The sequence below is a fragment of the Bos taurus genome, chromosome 21, assembly GCF_002263795.3.
Source record: "Bos taurus isolate L1 Dominette 01449 registration number 42190680 breed Hereford chromosome 21, ARS-UCD2.0, whole genome shotgun sequence".
Classification (NCBI taxonomy): domain Eukaryota; kingdom Metazoa; phylum Chordata; class Mammalia; order Artiodactyla; family Bovidae; genus Bos; species Bos taurus.
This window is the reverse complement of record NC_037348.1, coordinates 45599442-45623763: the sequence shown is the minus strand read 5'-3', so window position 1 is coordinate 45623763 and position 24322 is coordinate 45599442. Positions and strand designations below refer to the sequence as shown.

At 47.9% G+C, this 24322-nt stretch overlaps 1 long non-coding RNA gene across 1 annotated transcript in view; it reads right to left on the bottom strand.

Moving 5' to 3' along the window:
* Positions 1–24322, bottom strand: part of LOC132342138 (uncharacterized) — a 54747-nt gene that overhangs the window by 4981 nt on the left and 25444 nt on the right. Inside the window, exon 2 of the long non-coding RNA XR_009492180.1 lies at positions 1–24322. This exon is cut by the window's left edge and continues 4981 nt beyond it. This is a non-coding gene — a long non-coding RNA (uncharacterized lncRNA).

The following is a 24322-nucleotide window of genomic DNA, read 5'->3' as shown; positions in this document are numbered from 1 at the left end:
AAAGATGTTTAGAGCAGTACTATTTATAACAGCAACAGTGTAGAAAGCCTAGAGAGATGTTCTCCTGCAGAGGAAGAGTTAACCAAACTGTGATATGGAATAGGAAAAAGAAAGGTATGATGAATTTTTAAAAGAACAAAAAACGTACCTAGCCCATGTTTACACTTACAATATATCATGCAGGAATATGGCCACAGCCTGGGAAAAACACAGTGACAGGGCTGTGAATCACCGACTGCTGCTGGGTCGGTGAGCGGTCCTGGCTGTGCGTACCTTCTCTGAAAGGTGTTCAGAAAGGAGCTCTGTAGATGGGAGAGTTGCCACTGGGTGAATTATTTTCCTTTTTTATTTAAATTATATTCATATCAGCAAAAGATTAATTATTTATTATTGAAGTATAACTGATCTAATATTGTGTTCCTTTCAGGTACACAGCAAAGTGATTCAGTTATATATATATATATATATATATACATACATACACACATATATATACATACATACATATACACACACTCTCTCTTTTTCAGATTCTTTTCCATTATAGGTTATTACAAAATACTGAAGATAGTTTTCCATGCTATGGAGTAAATCCTTGTTTTTTATCTATTTTATATTTAGTAGTGTATATCTGTTGGTCCCATACTCCTAATTTATCCCTCCCCCCTACACCCCCTGCAAAAACTTATTACAAGAAGACAGTTGCTACTGCTGCTAAGTCGCTTCAGTCGTGTCCGACTCTGTGCGACCCCATAGATGGCAGCCCACCAGGCTCCCCCGTCCCTGGGATTCTCCAGGCAAGAACACTGGAGTGGGTTGCCATTTCCTCCTCCAATGCATGAAAGTGAAAAGTGAAAGTGAAGTCGCTCAGTCGTGTCCGACTCTTAGCGACCCCATGGACTGCAGCCTACCAGGCTCCTCCACCCGTGGGATTTTCCAGGAAAGAGTACTGGAGTGGGGTGCCATTGCCTAGCCACCCAACATTTGCAATGGATATGTTTCAAGACCTTTGCTAATCTCCAAATTTGAACATTAGGAAACAGCCAGCTCCTCACCCCTGGAATCATGTCATCACCGAGAGGTCTTGTGCTTACTCTTGCACCTTTTTCACCATCACTATCTTTACCTCTCACATGAAGTCCTCCTTCCCCAGCCGCACAAATAAAAAGGTATTGATTTCTCCCCTCAACCCCTGTCACAACTTTACAAGAGCTACCCTGTAACCAAGACAAATGGAGGCCATCCCAGCCTTGGTAAGAGTCAGGTGCTCTGTTGACAGCCAGGCTCACTCACTGGTAAGTGATTCTTACTTCTGCACTAGCCTGGAGGCACGAGTCTAATGTCATCCCTGCAAATTCACAATGCCAACATCAGGTCCGCTCTCAGAGAGTTGAGCCTGAAAATGTCAAATCCATAACCATTACTCAACTGCTGGAATAAGAAGGAAGTGGTGGCAGGCTATTCCAGCGTGGCAGATAGACTGTGCCCTCCCAGGAAGCCTGTCTTCTAGAATCTGTCCCCTTGTGTGGTCCCTCCCACATCCTCTCTGGCCTTAACCAGGTGCCTGATGATGGCCAACAAGCCCAAGGAAGCATGGTAAGAGAGCAGCCTTTATCAGCGCTGATGCTTTAGATCTGCTCTCTTGGAAGGTGTCTCTCTTAGGACCCAGCTGCCATGCTTCAAGGAAGCCCTGACTAGCCAGTGGGAGGAGGAGACACCTGTGAATGAGGCAGCTCAAAAAGAGGAACAGAGGTGCCCAGGAGAACTCCTGGCTGAAGGAGCCACTTGAATAATACTATATGGCACAGAAGAACCCCCCCCAACCCACAAGATCTTGAGGAATCATAAATCAAGGATGCTTTCAGGCACTAAATGTTGGGGTAGTTTATACTACATAGTAACAAATAACTGAATCACATGGAAATGTGTGCTGTGTACACTGTAGGACGTTAAGACAGAAAGGACAAAAACACAGGATTGAGTCTATATAAAAATACATAAACATATCATGAACCAAGACTAGGGGACGCTTTAAAAGTACTGAAAACATTTGCTGCTCCCCTGGTTACTTTTAAAGTATATATATTTTTTGAAAGTGCTATAAGGAGTTTCCAAAAGTGTACTGTGGCTCCTGTTCTCGAGAACTTCCAATCCTTGGGGAAAACCAGTGCCAGGCTGCTCTTGGGAGCAATGCTTTGACTCCCAGCCCAAAGAGGGGGCAGGACGAATGCGAGAAGTTCTGGGGCCAACTAAAGGCCAGTATGGCTTCGAAGAGAAGTAACTGACATCCTCTTTTTATAGAAAGGTGGTTCTCAGTAAGGAAGAAACTACACTTGATAAAGAGCTTGCATCTGTGCATGTGCGTGTATGTGAGCAAGAAGAAATCCAGCCTTAGAAAACCCCCCTGTCCTGAGTCCCCGGGGTTTGCAGCAGTGCTGGGCTCAGTTCCCTGGCTCAGGGAGATTTGGGGGGACTCTCGGACAAGTCTTGAACTCTCTCAACTCTTCCAGTCAGCTCCAGACCAAACCATGCTGTGGTTGCCATCTGCAAGCAGGTGATATGATGTGGCATGTACAGCTGGGATGTTCTAAAGCTAATTGAACTCTCACTGGCTACATCATATGTGAGGCCTGTGCAAAATTAGGAAAATTACAGCACTGGTAAGGAGGGCATGACATCTGGGAAAGTACTTTTTAAAAATAAACAACTTAAGTAACTTGGCAAAACAAGCTACTACAGAAACATAAAACTCTATTTCCACTCATCTAATTTCTTGATGAATTATAGTTAATGTTCATATACCTGTTACAAAACACATTTATAAGAGCAAATGTCATAGTGAACAAACTAGAAAACCACTGACCATGCGGTCATTAAAAGATTTTTTTGGACACTTGCTTTTGATTGGGATTTCATGTCCTATTTGGGCCTCCCAGTTGGCACAGTGGTAAAGAATCTGCCTGCCAGTGCAGGAGAAACAAAAGACTCGGGTTCGATCCCTGAGTCAGGAAGATTCCCTGAAGAAGGAAATAGCAACCCACTCCAGTATTCTTGCATGGGGAATCCCATGGACAGAGGAGCCTGGTGGGCTACAGTGCATGGAGTCGCAGAGTCGGACACAGCTGAGTATGCATCCATACTCTACACACAGGCTCATGTCCTATTTCTAGGAAAAGTTTCTGTTGGCACTCTTGCTTCTGGTCTGAGAAATGGATCAATAGTTCAACAATCTCTGGTGTTCCAGAAAAACACGCTGGCTACCAGGCCTGAACCAACTTGTGATCCTTGGCTGAATCGAGTCTCTCAGCCATTCCAGACTCAACCATCTTTGAAAAGGTGAGAGCGCTCCTCCTGCCAACAATGAATCTTCTAACTGAGCCCCAGGGGCACTTAGCAAAAAGTTTAGGTGTCAGGTTCCTGGTTCAATCCCCTTATTTAGCAAGAACAACGTTGTATTTGCGAAACTTCTGGTTCCCTTTGTGAAATGGAGAAGTGCTGAGTCATCTTTCTGAGGTATTCCTGCAATGAGCTTCCTAGATTTCCCAAGACTTTTTCTATTTCATTTTTCCTAAATTAAGAAATTAGTACAATGAGTGGGCTAGTAAATGTCACAGAAGGTTGGAAAGCACAGGTGTTGACGGCTAGGGCTGCTTCAGGTTCAGTAAGTTCTAAGCAGGACGTGCCCTTTTTCTGTGCTGTGGGCTCCATCCACAGACATAGGAAAGATGGCCCAGACCCTGCCCTGGGAAACATGTTCTTTCCTCCAACACCGTCTCCTTCAGTGGCTGCTTTGAGTTTTCATTGGAACTTTTTGTTCCAGCTGCTCCCTGAACAGAGCCTCTGTGATCTTGATAAGGGAGGTACCTTTCCTATTTTTTCTGGCTTTCCAGCCCTGCATCTTGGCTTGGTTTCCAGCCTTATTGTTTTGCAGTCTGTTTCAATAACCAAGCTCTCTGGTGAGGGTTCCATGACGACCCTCCCCCCCAACCCCCGCTACAGTAGGCAGTGCCACGGATAGGGCTGGGGTGGCTGGATGCATTCCTCATGCTGTCCTCTCACTTCTGAACTTTCACCTCAGAGGCCCACTGGGCAACCATGGGTACAGGCTGGGCAAGGACTTCTCACAGCTCAGGGGTCATGGAAGAAACACAACAAAGAAAAGGCTTTTTGATTTTGGAGTCTGCCTTGCCTGGGCAGCCTTTGTGACTCTCTGCTCAGCGGGTACCTCAGTGCCCTCAAAAGCGGGGAGGCCACCGTGGATATCACTTTGGGGAGGAGGGAGCAGTAGAACGGAGTAGTTAACAGAGGCCTCTGAGCCTCACCGCTTGCCAGCCATGAGGCCTTGAGCACACCACTTAACTTTTCTGGGCCTCAGTTTGATCATCTTTAAACTGGGGCTTTGGTAGTTCCAACCTGCAGGGTTGAAAGAAGCAATCCAAACATACAGGATCCATAAGCTCTCAATAATACAACCACTGATACTAGTCGTAGGGTAGTGGGGACAAGAGGAAGTCTTATCTGCTTTGCTTCAGAAAACAATTCCTATTAGCCCCGGCTCATCCGGCACCCACCCTCATCCCTGTCTGGGAGGTAGAAGGCCCTGTCCTAGCTGGGATGGTCTGGGCACCGGCACCTAGTCCTTCTTTAATCCCAGTCCTTGGATTGCTGTGGCTTCTGTCCTACGATGACTATGCAACCAAATTCAACACACACTGCTCAGGCTGGGTATGAGGCAGGCTGGAATGTTGCCTAGGAAGCATTGCCAACATTGTACTGTGCAGGAAGAAGGAGAACTGAAATTCTCCAGGAAATGTGGACTGACCCAGGTGAAGGTTAGAGCTTACAGTTTACTTTGGGAGATCCCGATTAACAGAAGATTTCAGAAAAGGTATGTATTCCTACAAGGCTCCTCAGGAAGGGCTTCAGGAGGCGGCATCTACTTCCCTTAATGTGCCAGGGTCGTCTCTCCCCAGCTTCTCAGCAACAACTTTTCAACAAAGCTTCTTTGACCTGAGCCTGTGGGCCTTCAGCAAGAGGTTTAGAAAAACTGCTCAGAAAACAGCTCAGTGCCAGAGAGGAGGGTTGGGTGCAAAGGTGCTGCTGGGTGCTGGGAGTCCGGGTTTCCAGACTGATTTTGCAATCCAGGTCCCTTCCTTGTCTACAATATAAGGTGATTAGGGAGGTGGTCGGAAGCTTATCAACCTCTCCTCCTGCTTGCAAAGTCTAGGACCCTTTACTCTCCAGTCCCTGCCCCCACCTGTCAAGCCATTCATCTGGGCACCTGGGGGAGAAGCCCCAACAGGACAGAACTGACTCATACATTACCATAACAGGGTGCGTTTGATATTGCTTTCTGGACCTGGAAAAAGACCAGAGTGCCAAGGAGGGACCGGCCTATGAGCACTTCCTGTTTCTTTTAGAGCTGACAGGCCGGCGGTCAGTATCCTGGCCGCAGCCCCTGCCAAAAAGGACCGCGTTCCCTGGAGCGCGGGGCGTAGCCTCCCGGTGGCTGGTCTCCGGCTGAAGCGGGAGCTGGGCGGCGGAGTCCCCGCCCTCGTGTCTGCAGAGCGGGTGGGGGAGGGGTCGTTCTCAGCTTGGACGCTCCTGGAGGTCACGTGCGCCCTGCGGCCCGCAGCAGGGCCTCCTAACTGAGCGGAGGTCTCAGTCCGACCCGTGGATGGCCCGACTGACCCGTGCCTCCCGAGGCTCCACACCCTGGAGGACTGCGCTTGGGACATCCATCTGTCAGTTTCCTGCGGCACCTCTCCCAGGAAGTAACCCGGCTTCCAGTCGCCAGGCCCATCAGTTCCATTAAACCCAATGAGCTGGGATCTCCCGGGCTCCGGGCCCCTCAGAACGGAGGGTGGAGAGTTGGTGGAGGTCACTTTGACTTGATACAGTGGGCGTGAGGAGTGGATGAGAGGAGATGGTCGGGATAACTGTTGTGCACATTAGAGATGTAACAGGCGGCAACCAGCCCTCACCCGCAGGTGGGTAATTGGAGAGCTTAATAAAGGGGCTGTTTAGAGGTGGCTCAGATGGTAAAGAATCTGCTTGCAATGCAGGAGACCTGGGTTCGATCCCTGGCTTGGGAAGATCCCCTGGAGAAGTAAATAGCAACCCACTCCAGTATTCTTGCCTAGAGAATTCCCATGGATAGAGGAGCCTGGCAGGCTACAGTCCATGGGGTTGCAAAGAGTCAGTCACGACTGAGCAACTAACACTTAGAAAGATGAGGATCATGGCCCAGGCCTCGCGGCAGCCTTCGTGTTCCCTGAGGCCTGGCCTGGCAGGAGTCTGGGCAACCTGGTGAGACCTGAGCCCAGAGAGCCTGCAGTGGGGTAAGGAAATAGGCCAGCCTCACTCGCTCCTGTGCACATCTCTGCTGTGTGCCCCCAGGCTGAGCCCAGCCTGGCCCTCTACGGAGAAGGGCGGACTGGTGAGAGGAGCCCCAGGGACAAATGTCCAGGACTGCAGTGTAGAGATAACTGTTACAAAGAGCTGCATCCAGATGCAGTCAGTTATCCTAATAGCACAGAGAACTATAGTCAATATCTTGTAACAACCTATAAAGGAAAACACTTTGGAAAATAATATATGTGTATATGTATAATGGACTCACCTTGCTGAGCACCTGGAACACTGTAAATCAACTCTACTTCAATCATATATATATGAAAAGTAATTAATTTAAAAAAAAAGTTACCCTAAAACACCGGGCCTCATGCTGGGTTGGGTTTGTGTCCTCCAGCCATTCACTGAGGCCATAGTCCTGAGGGCAGTGCTGACTGCAGCTGGTGCATGCCAGGTCTTCTGGCCAGAAAAGCCCTAGATCACGTGTCCCTTTTCCAGGTCAGGCTTGTACAGAGTCTCAGCTGATGGAAAGCACCTATGACTGCAAATAGCTGAAAAATGAAAACCCCTGTACTTCTTATCCCAACAACACAAAATACTAAAAGGAATTTTGCTTTTACAAAATCCAGTAAACCACCCTCCATTGTACCTGCCAAGCAAAAGTGCACCTTCATAAGCAGAGGGATGATACAACAGGTTAGGGACACTTGTTTTCATGTTCAGGGCACAGATGTAGGGACCAGTCTCATTTTCTGCCCACAGGAGTCAACAGTCCAAAAAGAGTTGAGGGAAAGCCACATTCATTGGCTATTTTCTAACTGTGTAACCTCGGACATGTTTCTTAACCTCTCTATGCCTCTGTCCTTTTATCTGTAAAAGGGAATCGGATTTGCCTTCTAGGATTTTATGAGGATTCAATGAGTCTATCTCTGGAAAGCATGTGAAGTCTGGGACATTGTAACATGGTCGTTACCTCACTACTAGCTATGATCACGTGTTGGCCCAGAGGTGGTGCAGTTTACCACCGTTTCCCACCCCAGGAGACCACAGCTTCTAGGCTTTCTCAACACCCAGAGCAGACCAGCCATTTAGTGGAGCCAAGGGTCTCCTGGCTTGTGTTCCCTGGGAAGAGATGTCCCCAGAAACTCTTTCTGAGCCCTGCCTCTTCTAGCCTGTGTGCCAGGCACCTGCTTCTGTGTATACCTGGTGGTAAAAAGTGGCTCTGAGTTGGGATTCAGAAGACAGAGCAATAGTTGAGTGACCTTAATCTCTGGACCTCAGGGTTCCTATCTGTAAATTACAGATAATAAATGTCCTCCCCATGTACTCACATGCAGGCTGGTTATAAAGATCACATGCAGAATAACTACCTTTTCCCAGATGTAACCATCGTGCCTCCAATTCCAAATTGCATTATTGATTTAAAAATTAATTTATTTGGCCGCACTGGGTCTTAGTTTTGGCATGCAGGCTCTTAGTTTTGGTATGTGGGATCTAGTTCCCTGAACAAGGATCAAATCTGGGCCCCCTGCATTAGTATTTGAGTCTTAGCCACTGGACCACCAGGGAAGTCCCCAAACTGCATTCTAATGCTCAACTGGGCATAAAATGGATTAAAATAAACCAACCTCGAGGGGTGTGAAAGGGCCTTAGAGTTGCTCCTTTGCCACATGGAGTTGTGGGCTATTCCCACTGCCAGGCTGATGCAGGGAGGGGCCACTAGTCCAAGAGAACCCTTGCTGGGGATGGGGGAGAAGGAAGGTGTCACATCTCAGCTGGTTCCCAGGTTCCAGGAGGAAGCAGGGATTCTACCCCATCCAGCCCAGCTTTGGTCTGGGGGTGGGGTAAGAAGGAGGGTCCTCGGAAGAAGTGACGCTGGCACTGGGGCCCCATAGGGCTCAGAGGGAGTGGGTGAGGTGAGTGGATGTGAAGCAACCAGTTCCTTTTACAAGCAAAGTTTCTAGTTGCAGCTGCATGTAGGGGAAAGTGCCAGGGGAGGAAAGGGGCCCTGTGAACAGAGCACCCTTCAGTGGGGGAGATAAAAATAGAATAGAGCTCTCCTCACCCCCACCCCTGCTGAGGAATGTACATGAAAAGCCACCCTCAAAGCAACTACACAAATGACCAAATGACTTGATGAAATGAGATACCCTGCGTAGCAGGTGCACAGTGAATCTGCATCCCTTACACACCCCCTTTACACATGTATGTGCATACACACAACTGCTTTCGGCCTCCCCACCAGACTTTCTGCAAATGCCAAGCACCCACTGTGTGCTGGGCACTGCACAAGTTTCAAGGGACCAGGTACAAGAGCTGGCCTCGGCCTCTGGGAACCCCAAGGCTGCTGGTTAGGACCGCCCTGAGCCCAGGAGGATGAAATGGCTGGATGGCATCACGGACTCAATGGACATGAGTTTGAGTGAACTCTGGGAGTTGGTGATGGACAGGGAGGCCTGGCGTGCTGCAGTCTATGGGGTTGCAAAGAGTCGGACACGACTGAGTGACTGAACTGAACTGAGCCCAGGAGAGAATTGGAACCCTGACCAGGGCCCTGGAGACACACTCCAGACCCAGGGGTGCTGGTGGATGGGCCTTCAGGCTGAAGGAAGAACAGACACACCACGAGGGGGAGGGAGCTTCAAAGTGGCGGTGGAGAGCAGGTAGGGAGGAGGCAGGGTCCTGGGCTGTGTTTTCTTGTTAGACATCTACTTGATCTATTCCTTTGATACCTCCTGGAGAGGCGTACCTGGGCCGCCCACCCTGCAGGTATCCCCATAACTGGCACTTGGTAACCCCAGCATGGGGCCCCTGTCATGGACTGGCAGGGTGCGGGCAGTGCAGCCCTTGCCCCGAGTGACAGCACAGGTGGGCTAGAAGAGTCCATAAGACAATCCTGCCCTCTGGGTTCCAGGGGAACATTCTAACCCATCAGAGTCCTCATGGGCTGAAGGCTCTCCCAGAGGTGGCTCCCAGGACTAACTCCAGACACAGGGCCTGGTGCCGCCCATTACTTCTTTCCTCCTGCTCTCTGGTCACCCTTCTCCTCCAGCTTCTGGGGGCAGGGAGCCAGTTCCCCCCACTCCAGAGTTTTCTGAAAGATGGCCCTGGGGGGTCAGATAGGAGTGGACAAGAGGAGTTTGGTAAGAACCCTCCCCAGTGGTTCGCCCCTTGCAGAGTGTCTCAAGCAAGGCCACCCCTTCACACTACCCAGAAGAATCAACTCCTTCGTGATGTCTCCTCCTCTAGCCACATATTTGCATGAAGAGTTGGGAGCCTGGATATGGGGGAGGGGCAGCTCTGAAAGTTGAGCCCTGGAGGTTGGGGCCAATCTGAAATTTGCCTCAGAGCAGACTGAGAACAAGGGCCATGTATTAGAGCCCGACACTGTGCCGGGCCCTTTGCATACAGTATCTAATCCTCACCACAGCTTATGGTAGGCATTCTAGACCCACTTGATAGATGAGAAAACTGAGATGCAGCAAGTTTGATTTAGTTGTCCAGAGTCACACAACCACCTGAGGGGAGCGGCCTCTGGTTCTACTGGCACTGTCCTTTCTGACTGAGGGCCCCTTGGCAAGCTCCCAGGGCCTGTGTAGATTGTGGGTGAACGACTGAGGCTGTACTGGGATCTGCCACCCCAGGAACTGTGTGTGGAAGGCTGATTTGGGGAGCGTGGCAGCTCTGTCACAGATGGGCTGGGGTTATGGGTGCCCCACCTGCCAGCGGGGCACGATGGAAGGGGTTTGCACAGACCATCTCACTCCTGTGGTCACCAGGACTAACCTGAAGTTAGTGGGGGTCCCCAAGCCTGAGCTTCCAGCGTGGGTGATGGCTGCTTCCCAGTTGATGCACTTGGAAAAGCCCCTGCCTCTATCATGACCACAGAGTGCTGTGTAATTTCCTCTGTGGGTCAGTCTGCCACCAGGAGTTATGACAGGGCCATGAGTCAGGCTCAGCTTGTCACTGACAAGCCACCAGCTGCCTAGCTTCCAGCCGACTCGGTGGATATAAGTGGCTGCCCTGCCTTCTCCCACCTCTGCCCCATCCTGCAAGGGTGGTCAAGTAGACATCCACTGGGGTCACACCAGACCCAGGGCATGTCAGGAGCTGGAAGCAGTTCTGGGCTGTGCCTGGCATGACTGTGACTGAGGCAGACCATCACCAGGTCGGCCATGAGCTTCCAGGGTCAGGAATCGAAGTGCCCCCAGCCAGCTGTTTGAACTGATTGCCCCACTCAAATCCCTCGTAAGAACATTCGTCACCTTCCCCTCAAGTTCAGAAGTCCCACAGAGGAATTTGGGCTTCCCAGGTGGCACTAGTGGTAAAAAAAACCTGTCTGCCAATGCAGGAGACATAAGAGATGTGGGTTCGATCCCTGGGTCAGGAAGATCCCCTGGAGGAGGGCATGGCCACCCACTCCAATATTCTTCCCTGGAGGATTCCATGGACAGAGGAGCCTGGCAGGCTACAGTCCATAGGGTCGCAAAGAGTCGGACATGACTGAAGCAACTTGGCACACACAGAGGCATTTACTCCTCTCAGAAAAAGGCACTTAACCTAGGTAGGTTAAAAAAAAAAAAATTAGTGGTTACTTCAGCTGCCTTCAAGGAATTCACCACGTACGGAGAAGGCCTTGAAACTCAACAACTGGCTTTTAGAAAACCAGAAGGCTCATCTTTGGATCCCTTGCTCTGTGTTGACAGTGGGTCCTCCTTTGGGGTGCGGAGGCACAGGCTGGGGTGCCAGTCATACTTCTGGGCAATTTGACGCCACGTGCTCTGTGTCACCAAGACTGTGATTCAGCCGCACGCTTGCCAAGGCTCGTTCATGTTCACAGAGGGGCGAAACTGCTCTGTAGGCACTTTTCAAAGCAAGGGCTCTCCACCTCCTGGAGGAAAAACCAGGATACACCAGAGATGGGGCCGCCCATCTCTGGTGTATCCAGCCGCCCAGGGAGGGGCTGTCAGAGCCAAGACCGGGCAGTGTTCAGCTCTGTGTCTGTTAGATGACTAAAGGAATAACAGAAAAACCATGAAGCAAAGCTGGTATAAACCCTAAAGCCCATACTTTCCCATGTAGGTGCTCCCTGCTCTCTTGCTTCTGAGTACAAAGGAGTGATGCTTGTGGGGTCCTCATGAGGAAGCCTGGACTTCCACAGAGGTCGGCCGGGGACAAAGAGGCCCGGGCACCCCAGGGGCTTGCCCTCCCTCTGCCTCTGTCCACAAGGTAGGGGATGGCCTGGCACCCTTTGAGGGAATGATATCACCGTACCTGGGCTATTGCTGGAATTATCAAATTTGTGTTGGCTGAGACCCTCAAAAGAGTTTTTGTGTTTGTTTTTTTTTTTTCTTTTCACTGTGCTCCGTACAAAGAACAAAAGCCAGCCTGCTGACAGGTGCTAAGGGTCCAGGCTAGATGAGCATGGTCCAGCTGCCCCGACAGAGTGGACAGGCAACTCCCCACACTGCGGGCTCCACAGTGCCATGGCATCCTCTCCACCTTCAGCTGGGTCTGTGGGTTGGATAGTAGCTGCCAACACAGTTCTCCACCCCTTCAGAGAGAGGGCACAGGCATCTTGGCTTGGGATGGCTTTTTTTTTCTCTTTCCTTTTCCCTTCCCTTTTCTTTTTCTTTTTTTTTTTTTTGCCTTCTCTTTACTTAATCTGTGTGTCAACCTGGCTGGTGGAGACCAGAAGCCAGAGAGGGTGTGGCTCACCGAGTTGAGGTGGGGTGAGGGCTCAGCAGGGAGGCCTGGGTGAGGAGCGGCTCCCCGACCAGCCCACAAGGCAGGCAGATCCTGCTTGTCTCCCTGACACTTGGTTCCCCAGGATCCAGCTGGGAGATACCTATACTGCAGGAGGGAACAGAGGCAGGGGGAGACAGCAACATCAAGTGTATGAGACTGATTACATTCATGGCTAAAACACCAGAGTCTGTTGGAAATACAGAAATACAGAAGGTGTTGGAGCCCAGCTGGATAATTCAAGTTTGCTCCCATGCTTGATGGGGCCAGGGCGTCCCCATGGTGGGATTTTTTACTTGCTGGGACCTTCCACAGAAGTGTGTTTTGACCATTCTCTGAACCATAAACAAAAACTCTCATGGTAAACAGCTTTCAAAGACAGTTATCTCTAAAAGGAAATTGGGACTTTATTTTCCCACAAGAAGTTCAAGGAATTGTGATTACTCAGAACTCCCTCTCGACATTCTTGTGAACATTTGAGAAATTCCCAGCGCCTCCTGTTGCCCCAAGAGCGGGAAGCCAGGGACGCACCAACTCACACACAGCCACGCAAGTGCTTTTGGGCTCATAGCAACTGCATAAATCATTGCATAACTGCAATTGTGAGTGTGTTTACTTTGATAATGGGAGGAAATGCAAATAAAGAAGTAATGACTTCAGGTAAAATTATGCCTAGAAAATGACTTTCTATTCTCTATCTCTCCTGTGCCCTTAAAAGTCCTCTTCTCAAGATCTCTTCTCCAGGAACTTAGCTCCCAGAGCGGTTTTCCAGGATTGCTAAGGGACATGTGACAATCTCTGTCATTAACTCCATGAGACCTCTACTTGGGGGCTCAAAGTTTCCCTCAGGCCCAGAGATGGATGCAGGGACTCTCCAGGCTAGAAGAGTCTCTGGCCAGCAGCCAACTTCCAATGCAAAGTGCAACTCCAGTCACGAAAAAGACCTGAGAAGTCTTGCCAAGTGCTAAAGACTCTGCCAGAAAAGACGAAAGGGCTTGCATAAGCCTGCCCCCATCTCCTCATGGAGAGAGCCAGCTCAACTTGTTCACCTACAACCATGGAGGATGAGCATGTGGGGGCTGGATGTGTCCAGGGGAGTCTGATAAGGGGGCTGCCAGGAGCCTAAAGAGGGTATCTGCTCACATGTTGGCTGCAGCAAGCAGGAAGGAACAGCCCCTGGACAACAGAGAATTCCAAAAAATAAGGCTTTCCAGGATTTTCTGCGTAGGTGAGCATTGTAGGCAGGTAGGCATATGCCTCAATTTCTTAAAAATGGTATGCTTTTAAAAAGAAATACAGATGGAAGGAAGGAAAGAAGGGAGAGAAGGAGGGGAATGAGGAAGGAGTGAAAAGAAGGAAGGGGGAAGGGATGGAAGAAGGAAAGAAAAGGAGACATAAAAGTTCTAGATCTGTGCAGTTTGATATAGTAGCTTCTGTTCACATGTGACTGTTGAGCACTTGACATATGGCTGATCCAAACTGAGATACGCTGTAAGCTGGATTTCAAAGACTTAGCATGAAAAAAGAATGTTAAAAAATTTTTTTTATCAAGTACATACTGAAATGATATTTTGGAGATTTTGGATTAAGCAAAATATATTAATTATTTTAATAATATATTATTAAAATTAATGTAACTTATTTTCCACTCTTTTTAATGTGCCTCCTAAAACCCTTACATGCGTGGCCTGCACTCAGCGTATACTTGCTGGGGGGCGGGAACCATCCGGTGCGCAGCACGGCAGTGGAAAGGAGGCGGGGCCACAGACCCACCCTAGTTCCCACCAAACTGTTCAGGTCTTTAGCCCCGCCCCTTTCCCCAGACCGAGAGTAACTGGCCCGGGCTTATGATGCTTTGATTCCTACATTCTCCAGTGAGATCCGAGCATCTCCCTGGAAAATCCTTTCTCTTTTAAGCTGCTAATTTCTGACCTGCTTGACCTTTTAAAATCCTCAGCTTCATCTGAAGGCGCGCAGGGGCTTTCTTGCACTCTTGTTTGAGAAAGCCGGTAGGTGGCTGTGTGATAGTAACGGAAACTTTGAATAGGATGTGTGAGTCGTGGGAGGGTTTGGTTAGGTCTCAGTGGAGCTGAGGCACTGGCAGACCTGTTCAAGTTTGAATCCAGGTTCAGCAGTAAATATTTAGGAAAGTTTTTAAAAGTGGTACTGGAGAACATCATAGCAACATTAAGGAAACATTTCTTCCAAAAGCATACCAGTTGAGCGCCCTATACCTGACAGTTCATTGGGTGAGGATTTCCGCAGGCTGTGTTGGGCCCTGGAGGCGGGAGGAATGGCTGGGTGTGTGAAGCAAATGGAAAGGATCCAGGTGCCAACAGCCCAACTGCTCAGCTTCCCAGACCTCCAGCCCATGTGTGTACTCAGTCATAATTACAGTAGTACAGTTACACATTTTGCTTTATACTTCTTTCTCGAAAGTGCTCATAAGCATTTTCCATGTTACTTCTCATATACGTTTAGTACTCAAGTAAGATTCCACCAAGTGACTATCACTTTGTAAACTTCAGTGGAACATTTAAACAGTTTCAAGCTTTGTTCATTTGAATAAAATAGCAAGAAAATGCAATTTGCTTTCCCTGCTGTCTTTTCTCTGGGATTTATTTTTCTTGTGATTAATTTTCAGGAAAGAAAGACACTACTGTGTTCAAGGGTCTAAATGTTTTTCTACTTCTTCACAGATATTGCCAAGGTGCTGTCCAAAAGGCATGTATGAACTTATGTTGCTCACAGTGATGGATGTCTGTGCTGAAGTTTCTTACAGCTTTGCCAGGATTGAAGTGTTACAGCATATATATTTATATTTTTTACAGCATTTAAATTTGTAAATGTATATATAAACGTGTATATATTTTTTCAAATGTAAATGCTATAAAAATGGAAACTGAGATTTTTGAAGCTCTTATAAGCAAAATATTTATAGACAAGTAACGCAAAAAATACATATTATGTGTGTGTGTGTGTGTGTGTGTATTTCCTGCCTGAAAATGCCAAGATATTGACTTGAGCATTTCTGGACTTTACATGCATTTCTATTTTTAAATAGTTCTGCACAGGGGCTTCCCTGGTGGTCAGTGGTAAAAAATCTCCTGTGATGCAACAGACATGGGTTCGATCCCTAATCCAGGAAGATCTCACATGCGGAGCAACTAAGCCTGTGCGCTACAATTACTGAGCCTGTGCTCTAGAGCCTGAACCGCGACCACTGAGCCCCTATGCTGCAACTCCTGAACCTAGAGCCCTACTGAGCTCACGCACCCTAGAGCCTGTGCTCCATAACAAAAGAAGCCACCAAGATGAGAAGCCTGTGCACCGCAACTAGAGTAGCCCCTGCTGGATGCAACTAGAGAAAAGCCCACACAGCAATAAAGACTCAGCACAGCCCAAGATAAAATTGCTCTGCACAGAAGATATGTCTCCTATCCATTTAGGGATATATTCAATCATTTATTTATATCAATATGGACTTGTTTTAGACTTTGGGGTATAGTCAATACTACTTTATTTATTGTACTGCTCAAAATCTTCCGCTTAGCCATTGGGAACTCTGTCAGTTGACTCCTGTGCCCCTTTGCCATTTCTCTATCCATGTGTTTGTTTTGTGAGCACTTCCTTTCTCTCTGGCACTACAGGATGCTTGTTTCATCTTGTATATTTCCCACCTCAGTCCTGGAATCAGACCATTCTCCAGGGAGCCCTGGTTCTGGTTATGAGAGAATGATTCTAGAAACCAAGATTCAGGTACTTGGTGTTGCTCATTGCTACTAGAGTGTCATTTCCCAGGTAACAGAACAAAGATAAAAACCTGTTTACTAGTCTATAGACAGACATCCATAACTATTTCTATATGTAACCATCTGTGTCTATATTAAGATAAACATGAATTCTTACTTTGCCTTACTCTACTCCAGTACCACGTGGATCATTCTAGCCTTGCTTATCTTTCCACTCTGATTCTGATGCATTTTAAAGACCTCATCCCAGGGAGGGCTGATCACCCCTTTTGAAGAATTTCTTTTCTAGAAGCATGTTGTCTGTGAAGGGGGGAAGAAAAGTCATACCTAATTTCTGTCAACAGAGAGGGGGAAATATTGTCTATTGGCAAAAAGTTTTAAATGTCCTTAAAGTTATCAGTTGAATCTGTTGCTGATGGAAACACAGCAGTCTGCATAAGTCCCCAAAGCACAAGGTCTACACAGGTGATTCCAGGTCCAAGGCCTGGCTGACTTTGCTCCCAGCATCTCCCTGTTAGCACAGAGTACTAGTGGCTCCTGACCAGAACCCACAGGACGATCCCAAACACAACTGTCCACCTTCCAAAGTCACTGCTTCTCAGCGTCCCCCTCAAAGAGGTCGTGTCTCAGACCAGAGGGGCTCCCCCAGCTTGGCTCACTGACATTGGTCACCTCAAACTGAAGCTTACCAGCATGATGACCCACAGAAAGACTGTCCACGTCAGCCCAGTGGTGCTCAGGGAGCACCTTCAGTGCCTTCTTGGCCTGGCTCCTCACCCTCCAGGAGTTGTGACTCTCCCTTTCACATAGACATACGCAGCAAGTTTCTCCCTCCCTTCTCAAGCCCTTCATGGAATACGCTTGGCCATATTGGTGTGGGATTCTCCATCCAAGCAGGCACAGACTCCTTGTGAAACAAAGTTTATGTTTAATTACATAAGTAGTGATAAATTAGAACATTTTCCATGGGTCGGCTCTGTTCAGAGCATTTTGCTTCTATGAATTTAATCCTCATTCAGTTCAGTTCAGTTGCTCAGTCATGTCCGACTCTTTGCAACCCCATGAATTGCAGCATGCCAGGCCTCCCTGTCCATCACCAACTCCCGGAGTTCACTCAAACTCATGTCCATCGAGTCGGTGACGCCATCCAGCCATCTCATCCTCTGACGTCCCCTTCTTCTCCTGCTCCCAATTCCTCCCAGCATCAGGGTCTTTTCCAATGAGTCAACTCTTTGCATGAGGTGGCCAAAGTACTGGAGTTTCAGCTTTAGCATCAGTCCTTCCAATGAACACCCAGGACTGATCTCCTTTAGGATGGACTGGTTGGATCTCCTTGCAGTCCAAGGGACTCTCAAGAGTCTTCTCCAACACCACAGTTCAAGCATCAGTTCTTCGGCGCTCAGCCTTCTTCACAGTCCAACTCTCACATCCATACATGACCACAGGAAAAACCATAGCCTTGACTAGATGAACCTTTGTTGGCAAAGTAATGTCTCTGCTTTTGAATATGCTATCTAGGTTGCTCATAACTTTCCTTCCAAGGAGTGTCTTTTAATTTCATGGCTGCAATCACCATCTGCAGTGATTTTGTAAGTCCAAAAAATAAAGTCTGACACTGTTTCCACTGTTTGCCCATCTATTTCCCATGAAGTGATGGGACCAGATGCCATGATCTGCGTTTTCTGAATGTTGAGCTTTAAGCCAACTTTTTCACTCCCGTCTTTCACTTTCATCAAGAGGCTTTTTAGTTCCTCTTCACTTTCTGCCATAGGGGTGGTGTCATCTGCATATCTGAGGTTATTGATATTTTTCCCGGCAATCTTAATTCCAGCTTGTGCTTCTTCCAGTCCAGCGTTTCTCATGATGTACTCTGCATATAAGTTAAATAAACAGGGTGACAATATACAGCCTTGACGTACTCCTTTTCCTATTTGGAACCAGTCTGTTGTTCCATGTCCAGTTCTAACTGTTGCTTCCTGACCTGCATACAAATTTCTCAAGGGGCAGGTCAGGTGGTCTGGTATTCCCATCTCTTTCAGAATCTTCCACAGTTTATTGCAATCCTCATAACAAGCCATTATTAGCCCTATCTTTTTAGAAAAAAAAAAAAAAGTAAGGCTCATTGAGATTTAGTTCTGTGCCTCTCACACAGCTAATAACTCATAAAACCAGGATCTACACTAACCATGGCCATACCTACTGCAGCTAAGCAATACACTGATGCAGGCTCATTGTCTACAAGTAAGTAATTAAAAGTCCCCAAGCACAGAAATGTATACTCTCTTTTTGTCACACCCTTCCAATTCTTCTCCTCCTCTTCCAATTCTTTTCCTCAGAGGTAACATCCTTCTAGAACTGTTTCTTTTCTTTTTGTCCATTTGGCTTGTGGGATCTTAGTTCCCCAACTAAGGATGGAACCTGTGACCCTTGCAGAGGAAGCATGGAGTCTTAACCAATGGACCCACCAGGGAATCCCCTAGACCTGTTTCTATGTATGACACAGTCTTAGGATTTGGGAGGGTCTTTAAATACATGTATTACACTATATGTGCCATGCTTTTGACTTGTTAGTTTCATTTTTCAGTATGCCTTAGAGGTCATGTCCTGCCAGCATACGTAAATCTGCCTCAGCCCTTCAAGCATTTTAAGGATTCCATGGTGTGACTGTCCCATAAATTATTTATCTGGTCTCTGATTGATAGCCATTTGGGTTGTTTCTAACATTTTGCTTGAAAAACCACAGTGTGTTGAACATTCTTGAATATGCCTTTGTCAGAATGGCAGAGGGCAGATTCCGAGGAGTGGAATTTCTAGCTCAGGGTGAAGTGTTAGTGACTCACTCTTTGTGACCCAGTAGACTATAGCTTCCCAGGCTCTTCTTTCCATGGAATTCCCCAGGCAAGAAAACTGGAGTGGGTTGCCATTCCCTTCTCCAAGGGATCTTTCTGACCTAAGAAAGATTGGCAGAAGATTCTTTACAGTCTGAGCTACCAGGGAAGCCAACTTAAGGTAGTGTAGTAATATCAAGCTCAGGGTGAATCCACATTTAAATTGTTGCTACTGCCTAACTGTTCTCCAAAACGATTGGGGTGATTTTTCACTTCCCTCAATGGTGTTTGAGATCACCTGTCTTTCCACATCCCCACCAACACTGAATAGCAGCGATCCTGAACATTGTTTACTAATACGATGGGTAGAAAATGAGATCTTCCTGTTTGAATTGGAATTAACTCTGCTTGAATTTATGTTTCTAGTTCCCTCATTGCTCATCTATTACTAGGCTTTGGATTTCTTCTCTTATCCTGTGCAAGCATTTGCACCCTCCCCAGTAATAATCTAAAATGACTCTTTAAAACTCTTTGCTGATCTCACCTTTGAGCTTATGTACATTCTGCTAAGAATGCTTATCAGTTCTTCCCAGCCCTTCCTGGAGCCCCTTTGGGGCTCCTTTCTCAAGGATGAACTGTTCTGGAACATGTCAGCAAAGCTTGCCTTTGGAAGGTTGTGGACTTTTGTCACAGTGACTCAGCCCCTGTCCCTGCAGTCTGCGGCCATCCACGTGGAAAACGCTAATTCCCTACGCAAGAACCCGCCACCCACTCGGCCCTCGGCCAACAGAAGTACTTGCTCGGCATTCCTCCCACTGCTCCTTTCTCCTGCCTGCCCCTTTACCTCAAAATGCTGGTGTAAAGAGAAGACACCCACGGAAGCTGAACCATTCAAACACTACAAAATTATCCCATGAGAACACGGATATTTGCTTAACCTCTGCAACCTCTTTAGAAATGTTCATGCATAAGCATGCATATATTTACATAATCTTTTTTTAATGCAAATGGAAGGAAACTATACATTGTATTCTGTACCTGGCTTTTTAAAAAATATTTATTTATTTATGTATTTGACTGCATCATGTCTTAGTTGGGTGCTTGGGCTCTAGAGTGCGCAGGCTTAGTAAGGGTGAGCTGGCTTAGTTGCCCCTCAGCGTATGGAATCTTTGTTCCCCAACCAAGGGTCAAACCCACGTCCCCTGCATTGGAAGGCAGATTCTTTTAACCACTGGACCACCAGGCAAGTCCCTGTTTTTTTAAGTAACAACATATCTCCAAGTTCTTTCCCTGTCAGTATACATAGACCTTTTTCATTTTGAATGGTCTTAGTATTTCATTGGTGTCATTATTTATTTATTTATCTAGTCTCCTATTAATAGACATTTGGGTCCTTTCCACTTTTTTACCACTACACACAAGGCTACTACTGTGAACGTTCTCGAACAAACATCCTTGTGGACATGTGAAGATGGACCTGCAAGGTCAATTCCTAGAACTGGAACTACTGAGTCAAACAAAAGAAATGTGTACTTTGATAGATCTGCTGTGCCAATGTACCCAACCATCTAGAGTCATGAGAGGTACTTCCCAGATGGTCCAGTGGTTAAGACTTTGCCTTCCAATGTAGGGAGTGTGGGTTCAATGCCTGTTTGGGGAGTTAAGATCCCACATGCCTTGCCCAAAACACAAAAACATAAAACAGAAGCAATATTGTGACAAATTCAATAAAGACTATAAAATGGTGCACATCAAAAAAAAAAAAAAAAAGAGTCATAAAGAGAGGGCTGCCTGTCTGCTCTCTCATAGGGCTTCGTTAAACTTACAAACCTTCTCCCATCTCGTAGGTGAAAAATGGTATCTCATTGTAATCTTTGCATTTTTCCAGTTATGGCTTAGGAATACATTTCAAGCATTAACAAGTCATTTGTATTTATTTTTCTGTAAACTGCTTACTTATATCCTTTATGCACTATCTTGTTTGTTAATAGGACTTCCTCATATATGAAAGAAATTAGTATTTTCATTATATATGGTATATTATTATACCCTCCAGTTTACTATTTATCCATTATTTGTAGGCTTTTTATTATATATTTGTTGTTTAGTCGCTAAGCTATATCCAAATCTTTTATGACCCCATGGACTACAGCCCTCCAGGCTCTGCTGTCCATGGGATTTCCCAGGCAAGAATACTGGAATAGGTTGCCATTTCCTACTCCAGGGGATATTTGAGAAGCAGGGATCGAACCTGCATCTCTTGTGTCTCCTGCAGTGGCAGGCAGATTCTTTACCACTGAGGCACCTGGGAAAATTTGCTATCTTATAAAAGGTTAGATTTTCAATATGCACATTTGGGTGGACAAGGATTGATTTCTGTACCTCATCCTCATTTTTGCATTTCAGTCCCCACTCCCTTGAGGTGGCAGACACTTGATCATGGCAATCCAGAGATAGGCTGCTTCCCTCATCCCCTCAAGGTTCCTGGGGGATCCTGAGCCCAGGTGGGCTTACTCAGGATGTGGGAGGGGGCCTGAGCTCATTCGATCCCTCAGGCCCACTGTCCATCTGGCATCCAGAGGGAGTCCCTGCCCTTACTTCTTGTCCGCAAGGCCCTTCCGAGGCTGTGCTCTCCTCCCCAGTCCCGCAGTATAGGTGGAGTGCACAGGACTCCTCTGCCGCCCACAGGGCTGCAGGGGCCCAACTGCCTGACACCCCCCTTGGCCCTTCCTAACCTGGACCTTTGCCGCCTCCTCTTGGCTCATCCCAGAAAACTGGGTCAGGACCCCTTTCTCAGGGCCCCACCAACATCTACGTATATCTCACAGACCCCCGACTCTGCTCCCAAGCCCAGGATGCTGACAAGCCTAGCTGTTCCTCCTCAAACAGTTCCCCAAATCTATTCCTGTGTCTTCCATTCCTCTGAGGAGCTGGAATTCTGGACCACAGAGATCAGGAAGACTTTTTATATTTTTTTCTCCTTTTTATATTGTCACTTCCCTTCCCTGAAGCAGTGCACACAGAGAATGGCCAGCAGTGTGTGAGTGTGTGTGTGAGAGTGTGTGTGCATGTGTGTGGCTCCCAGAGACAGGAGAGGTCAAAGCTTATCAGGAACTGCCAGGAGGAAAGAAAGCAAACGGGTATTAAACCCTGCCTCTCCTGACAAGTGCTGCCGGCCCCTCTGGCTGCCTCAGGCCTGGACTCCCTCAAGCCCCCAGCTGACTCCATCTGGGGCTTCTCTGGTCTGTATGCTCGCAGTGTACCCTTCCCTAGAAGCCCTTTGCGGGTGGTGGGGGGGTGGCCTGTCTTCCTCTCCTCGGTGGCATCTAGCCCCGTGGGCCTTGTACATCTGGGCGCTCGGTCAGGTGCATGGCGCTGAATCACCTACTGGTCATAACAGGCCGGGCTTTTTTCGTCCTGGGAGCTCTCCAAGAAGGCCAGGATGGGCGGGGTCCCAATGAGGAGGGTACTTAGGGTATCCCCCCCAAACGAACTCCCTGGCTTCTCCTCAAGGCTTTCTTCAGTGGAGCTCCAAGGAACCAGGAAAAAAGCTTTTCTCCAGAGAACTCTGTCTGCAGATAGGCCCTCCTCGCTCATCTGTCTCCCCAGCCTCTCTCCCTGCTTTGTTGGGGTTTCATCAGGCCAGGGAGCTGGACAGTGTAAAATAACCTCAGACCTGGGCTGCTCAGGATGGGGAGCCGCAGGGGCCAAGCCACAGGGAAGGTACCAGACACGAAGCTCCATTTGAACACAACTGAAATCATTCCTCACAGGGTTTTCACCCAATGCTACTGCAGCCCTGGTGCCGCCATCTTTACTTTGCCTCCAGCCAAACCAAAGCTCCACCTCTAAGCCTTCTGGTCCTAAGGGACAAGGTGTCACATTTCCTGAATCTGGTGATTGCTGTAAAATCCAGCCATCTGCACACAAGGGGCTCCTCCCCACCTAGCACCCCTTCTCCTTGCCCCTCTTTCACTTTTCTGGACAGCACCAATTCTCAGGATAGTGAAAACGTGTCCTCAGCTGTCTCCAGGCCCCCAGCCATTTCTAATTGTCCCCTCCAGCATCGTCCACGAGCTCAGCCCCCAACCTGATCTAATTTTGCTGGTGCATTACCCACCTCAGTGCCTACTACGTCCAAGGCCTTGAGGCCTATAGATCTTTATTTAAAAAAAAAAAGTAATTGGAGGATAATTGGCTTTACAATATTGTACTGGTTTCTGCCATACATCAACATGAATCAGTCACAGGTATACATATGTCCCCTCCCTCTTGAACCTCCCTCCTACCTCCCACTCCATCCCACCCCTCTAGGTTATCACGGAGCACCGGTTTGAGCTCCCTGTGGAGAATTCCCACTGGCCATCTATTTTACATATGGTAATGTATAGGTTTCCATGCCACTCTCTCAGTTTGTCCCACCCACTCCTTCTCTCACTGTGTCCATAAGTCTGTTCTCTATGCTTGCATCTCCATTTTTCCCCTGCAAATAGGTTTATCAGTACCATCTTTCTAGAATCCTCTCCTCAGTAGCATCTCTGAGCAACATCATCCACCAACAGGCTTGACTTAGGGCTGAAGGTCAAACTCAGGGGTAAATGCAGGCATTAGTGGAGCCCTCGGAGAAGGCAATGGCACCCCACTCCAGTACTCTTGCCTGGAAAATCCATGGACAGAGGAGCCTGGTAGGCTGCAGTCCGTGGGGTCGCTAAGAGTCGGGCACGACTGAGCGACTCACTTTTACTTTTCCCTTTCATGCATTGGAGAAGGAAATGGCAACCCACTCCAGTGTTCTTGCCTGGAGAATCCCAGGGATGGGGGAGCCTGGTGGGCTGCCGTCTACAGGGTCGGACAGAGTCAGACACGACTGAAGCGACTTAGCAGCAGTAGCAGCAGCAGCAGTGGAGCCCCACCTCTGGCACTTCCTGGATGGTCCCTTGATCTCCCTGGACCTCTTTCTTCATGAGTAAAGTGATGAAAAATACAGTACTTGCCTCGCAGGGCAATGAGGGGTCCATGGGTATCATATGGGTGCTTATAAAACACACGCTATTATTCATAGTATTTTGTGAAGAGCATTTTTCATTGTAAGTGATCCTGCCCCATCTATCTAGCGTAAATCTTGAGTCTTTCTTTCTTTTTTTGGAGGGGAGATTTCTCTACTATTTTCTTTCTCTTTTTACTACAATTTTTATTTTAATTAGAAAGTGGGGATGGTGGTAGCAGTGTCAGGAAAAATAGTGTAGGATGTGGATGGAAAGACAAATAGGCTATATGGCAGCCTCACCTCCCAAAGTAGGTGTCAACAGATTCAGCTAGGACCAAATAAAGTTTGGAAACCTAGTGCTGAATTCCTGGCCCCTGCAGACACTGACAGAAGTCAGGCCTCCACCCCTGCAGGTGTAATCTGGGTGCGCTCCAGCAGCCTGTGTTAGGAAGGCACCCCCACCCATGGGCACCCTCTCCAGTTACCTTACGCCACATCTGATACACAGGCTACCAGGAGAGTACTGGCTCCAAGAGACATGCGCTGGGGTCACTGCAGAGCCAGGGTGAAGGAGCAGGTAGTCTCCTGAGAAGGGACAGCAAGTCGGGAGCCCAGAGGACTGGAAGGCCCTGAAGTCATGGGGGTGGTTGGTCTCC